At 34.9% G+C, this 6004-nt stretch overlaps 1 long non-coding RNA gene across 1 annotated transcript; it reads left to right on the top strand.

The window, feature by feature from the left end:
- Positions 1–852: 852 nt before the first annotated feature.
- Positions 853–2813, top strand: LOC129759104 (uncharacterized). Its single transcript, XR_008740125.1, has 3 exons — positions 853–1967; positions 2026–2155; positions 2578–2813. It is a non-coding gene; the product is annotated as an uncharacterized LOC129759104 (long non-coding RNA).
- Positions 2814–6004: the final 3191 nt, after the last annotated feature.

Genomic DNA, 6004 nt, shown 5'->3' with positions numbered 1-6004 from the left:
CCATTGCCGGAGCCGGAGTCGGAGCCGGAGTCGGAGCCGGTGCCAGAGTCGGAGTCGGAGCCTAACTCTCCCACTTCTAAAAGAAGTCGGTTTGGGCTGTGGGATGAATGTAGTAGCAGTAGTGTTTATCTTGCGCCTGAGGAAGAGCTGAAACTGTACCTGGAAACCCGTCAAAGGATTGACGACGCACCCGAAACACTGTTGGCTTGGTGGAAGCAACATGCCTGCCTTTTTCCGACACTGGCCTCCCTAGCAAAACGTATCCTCACAATACCCGCTTCGAGCTTTAACAGCGAGCACAACTTCAGCCGAGCGGGTGTTATATTGAGTGATAGGAGGAGCCGAGTCTGTCCAGAAACTGTTGATCGGTCCCTCGTAATCCACAACTTCTTCTTGGTACGAACTTTTGCAGTCCGTGTAGTTTTCATTATTCATTTACTTTTTTTTTTGCAGAGCCAGCCTGGCAGCCAAGAAGAGGCAGACCTTTTTAAGGAGGATTGATCGATTGGTTGACTACTGGACTGATTTGGGTAGTGGCGCTGTTTTCCCTTGTAACATAGTTTATGTTACAAAAATGGCTGGCGAATGGTAGATAATGTGCAACTCGAGACCCCATACACCCAATTTTCGGGTAGTGGTCATATCACCTCTTATCTTACAACTCCGATTCTCAACCTCCCCGTGGTGCTGGCTGGGGTGCGAAAAACCTTAGCGAAGATCGGGTTCCCAACCCCGGTGGATGCTTTGGTCGCATGCTAACTGAGATAGGGGGCTCCGTACGCGTTGGCTTACCAGAATGAAATACAGCAAAGTAGGACTTTCGATGGGAAAAAGAAGGACGGGTGAGTACAAATTTGGAAAAATAATTGGTACTCCACATAAATATCATAGGAACATTTTATAACATTTTTGTTATCTTATTTTCATCACAAATTCTGGAATATTTTGTCGCCCTGATCTCGAATATTATATTTAAAGCATCTTTTCCAAATTTTCAAACAATCAAAGCTTACCTCCGAGGGGTGATGACTGGAACACATGAAAAAAATAAAAGCGACAGACAAACAATTTCCTACAAGAAGAGCAACAAATGCGGTTAGAATTTGGTACATTTTCGGTTTGACTTCCATCGACTTTTTTTTTGTAAAGCAAGGGCAAAACGAAAAAATGCGACAACTTCCATTTATTTTTTCCCGTCCTCGTGTAAACTAATAGTTCGCTGATAATATGTTGCAAATTAGTATTTTTCCAAAAGTTTTTGATATCTAACCGTTTACTCTTAAGAGCAAGTTCACTGGTGTTGGGAAAAAGTGGTAGAAATTTTGACATTATTAAAATTTTACCATGCAAAACTGTTTTCAAGATCTTGCGGCGATGTATTTTTTTACAACACTGTTTCTATTTCAGCCGTATGTGATAAAATATTGCTATTTTTGCATCACAGCATGCGAAAATCCAACACGTGTTGTAAAAAAACTAGAAGGCCACAGATCTTAAAAATGTTTTTGTATGGCAAAATTTTCAAAATGTGCCGTAAGTGTCAAAATGTCTACCACATTTTCCCAAGACCAGTGAACTTGCTCTAAGGGATAAATAAACCGTAATCCTAGACAGAATATTCGAACGGTTAAATCGAAGCCACCATTTGTGTTTTTATTTATTAGCAATAAAATCGCTAAGATCACTCATATTTTCTTTGTTCTTTTTTGTATTCCCTTTACGGTTGGATTGGCTATCAATTGGATCGTCGGAACTGAGCGCTGTCTGCTCAAAAGACCGATGACTAGATTAAGACTGAGATGACTAGCGGCAGCTTTTCGGATTCCAGTTCCAGCGATAGGAGCTCCAGCGGAAGTTAATCTGGAGGTTTCAGAAGCGATTTGTGCCGTTTTTCCAGTTCGGGAAGTGTCAACATCTTCAACATCATAATCACGTTCACGTCTCTCTCACCATCATAAAATAACCAGGTAAAATTTATATTTATTTAATTGAATGTACTGTTGTGAATAATATCATTTTATTTAGGATTGCCAGGAAGGAAAGAAACGAGCTTGGTGGAGTCATTCGAAGGCTGCAGCTCTGAGCCCTAATCTGACCGGAAGAAGGTGTTGCGGTGGACTACAAATGTTATGGAATTTCCCGCTGCGAATGATAGGTATTCCCTCAAATTCTATTTTTTTTCCTAGTGATTTGAATCGGAAGAGAAAGATGTTTAATCTACACCATTCTGCCTTCACTCTTCCTTCTATGAAATAACGGACCCTTTTTGCCCTTTATTTCTTGAATTACCTGATCAGGCTTCAGAGGTCTTGAATAGTTTTGATTTAGCCTTTTGTATTCATTTTAAATATTTTCTACGACCCAAGTATAAACAAGACAACACGTTGCTACGCCAATTGGATATTTCGCAAACATCATTTGATATTTAATACGGATGAGAAAACTTCGAAAAGATCGCTGGTCAGCTTCGTTTGCAACAAAATATGCACAATATTTTGGAATGTGCATAAAAATTTATTTATTCATTGAAAATGATTTAAAGCATTATTTTTGTGTTTTTCTTTGTTTTTTCTACAGCAACGTATCAATGCTAACGGGGCCAAAACATTCATGAAGTTGATACCGATCCAAAAAGTGGTGCTGATGGTCAGTCCAAGTCACTGGGATTTGGAGAGAATATCTCAGTTTCTCAGCGCCGTTTTCCCCCTTCCTGGGAATTGAGTTTCATACAACCTATTGTAGGAATGCCAGGACACCTCCCTCCCATCCCCAGCTAAACAGCTGAAACCTGAAGTTTTCTGCAATTAGGAATTTCAATGTAAGTAAATTTTACTAATAAGCATGCTTTCGGTCGGTACGGAACTAGGAACAAGTACAAATGTTATATCAAAGCCATGGGCCTTAAGATTTTTTCCAAAGAAAACTTTTAGATCGAGAAAAATAATTTACCGTAGCTACGTGAAATTACCTGGGTTAAAAAAAATAGTGTCAACATACATGTGAGAAAATTTGCTCGACTCTGGCGTTATTTAGTCCTATATCACTCTATGACCAAGATATTAGACTGAAACGATTTAGGGTAGTTTCTTAATTTCTCAAACCCTGGGGTCTTCAAAACTTCGTTTTGGTTCATTACTCATCCATGATTTTCTGCAGATTTTTGAAGAAACGTTTACACATGAGTAAATTTAAACTTTTAGGTTGGTATGGGAAAATTAATTATTTTGTACTGAAACATCAACATCAGTTTTGTTTCTTCTGTGAAACCGAGCCAGTAAATGGTATTTGTGCCAATTTATAAATTCTCTAAAGAAAATTTTCCGCTGAACAATTTTGTTGAGATCTGTATTTTTGTATCTTATTAGGCATAAAAGCTATTAGCTGTCGAACAGGGGTATGTCTTTTGGCATTGAAAAACTATAAATTCAATTGACATCACAGCTGAGGCCACAGCGAAGGTTTTATGCAAAGAAGTCATGCAATACCGCTCTAGGCACCCAGCAGTGATGTCAATTGAATCTATTGACATGCCCCTTTTAAACAATTAATAACTTTTAAGCCTAATAAAATACGAATTAAGGGTTTTGGACAAAGTTGTTCAGCGGAAAATTCCCTTAAGAGAATTTATAAAGTTTCACAGAAACCATTTACAGGCTTGGCTTCACAGAAGAAAAAAAAATGAAATTGATTTTTCAGTACAAAATTTACAGTATTGCCATACAGACATGAAAGTTCAAGTTCACTCATGTAATCGTTAAGGTGGAAAGGGGATACTTGATCCCCTTTTCTTATATTCATCATATCTTTTTGGGAAAATTTTGCAACTCGCCGCATTTTGTATTTTCTTTTACAGCGTGTAATTTCGAATTTATATGGTCCAAAAGTTAGAACGATACATGAACTTGTTGATAAGCTAAAAGCATTTTGGTGAGGCTTAAAAAGTTGTGATATTAATTAAATTACAGGAGACTTTGATCCTTTACTAAAAGAGACTTGATCCTTGAAGCAGGGTGCCCTGAGCCTAGGCAAAAATCTAGTATAATCCGAAGATTAAAGATCCGTTAACTTTTTGTTTGCCATATTAGTTCTCATTTCACAGTTTGTAAGTATCAGATAAAGCGAATTCCGAAGGTTTTTCTACTACCCTAGAGTCATCGCATACTTAAAGGCGCACTTTTTTGGTTTTTAGATAAATACAGTATTTTATTCTTTTTTAACAGATAATTACTGGATAAATTTTATTTGTTGGACATTTATTAGTGATTTCATAATAACCAATGATCACGATCCATCCAGAGAGAGAAAATTTCATTTTTTACTCTAGGGATCAGTTAAACCCAAAGCATTCATTTTGGAAAACTTCTTCTTAGAAAAACTTAGAGTTTCCTAAAGCTTCGAAAATAAGGCATTATGGGATTCAAGTCATACTCTAACGATTGACATTTTAGAACAAAAATTTTTATTATATTTTTTCATGTGAAACGTTTGAAAGTAATAAAAAAAATCTTAAAAACACATTTTGTTAAATTTTTCAAACAAAGAGCGATAAGTTGAAAAATAAAATTTTTAAAATTTCTTGAGATAACAACATTATTGTTTTGTTCTATTTGGAACTTTTTTCTTGAACATTTGTTATCTGTAAGACATTCCTGTTTCGAGATATAGCGATGGAATCAAGTTTGCCCAGGGATCAAGTATCCTCACTTTCCCATACTGAAAATTCTGCAAAAAAATCGGTTTTGAACCAAAACGAAGCTTTTCAGACCCCAGGATTTGAGAAATTCGAAAATGACCCCATATTGACTCAGTCTACTAAAACATTCAATTCTACGACACTATATAACGTTCACGAATTGAAACTAATTTTAAATGATCAATTAAGATCTGCAACACAATAAACCTTTTGTATTGAAACTCAAATTTCAAATTGAGAAGTGTATCGAAACAAATTCACTCTTCACTTTATAACTTAACACTTTGACAACAAAATCATTTAAAGTAACAAATTTTATGCTGAAATGAAATATTCTTCAAGAAACCAATTACAGCCTCAATTTTATTTTGTGACTTTTGCTCAACTCCACGTTCAAAATTGTTTGATAACTAACACAAGTCCACAAAATTCACATTTTCTAAGGTAGGTAATTCAAAGAATTTATAGAAAAATATTCGATCAACTTTGGTGCCCTGCAATTTCTGAAAAAAGTTAAAAATTATTTAAGAAAGTTCTTCACTTTTCTGAGAAAACTTTAAAATATTCCAAAAAATTTTTAAAATGAAGGTATTTGTCAACTTTTCCCGAGACCGGAAATTATTTGGACTCCTTCTAAAATACTTATCGATGATTTCTATTAGTTTGCTTTTTAAAATTCTATAAAATAATTGATTTTAAACGAATTATTAAAGAAGTATTGACTTGAAAAAACCTAAACAGATTAATTTGTTAAATGAGATAAAACCATTTTTAACATTGTGTCAGAGATATTTGTCTTCCAAATTTTTAAAATCTGTACAATTTTACTGGTTTTGATTATTCATCATCACCGTTTACAACTTTTAATCATAGGTAGTTTCTGACCTGATCAAAAATTTATTTAAGAATAAGGATTCAGTTTCTTTTCAAAACTGGTGTAATATTTGATGATTTTTTTGGTTCAGGGCCTTAGGAAAAACCGACTCATGGGGGGAGCTTTTGTGACAAAATTTTTCCTTTTACATTTTTGCTTGAACAATGAATACATAAAGAATACTAAACATAAATTGAAGCTTCTTTATAATTATGCAGGTTTGAGATATTTTTCACTAACAATGAGGTATTCATTTCAATTTCCAACTTTCAAAAATAAATCTTAGATGTTGCCAATTTTTTCTTCAAGAAGTTTTGAATTTGGATTTGATTTTTTTTATATTCACTAAAATGAGAAAGTAGTAAGCTAATTCTTTAAAACCACAAGTATTAAAAAATTATGAAATAAATTCGCGGTTCAAATCAGATTTATTTTTT

This window comes from Uranotaenia lowii, unplaced genomic scaffold (genome assembly GCF_029784155.1).
Source record: "Uranotaenia lowii strain MFRU-FL unplaced genomic scaffold, ASM2978415v1 HiC_scaffold_1037, whole genome shotgun sequence".
Classification (NCBI taxonomy): Eukaryota; Metazoa; Arthropoda; class Insecta; order Diptera; family Culicidae; genus Uranotaenia; species Uranotaenia lowii.
Note: the sequence above shows the minus strand (reverse complement) of the source record. Positions and strands in the feature narration are given on the sequence as shown.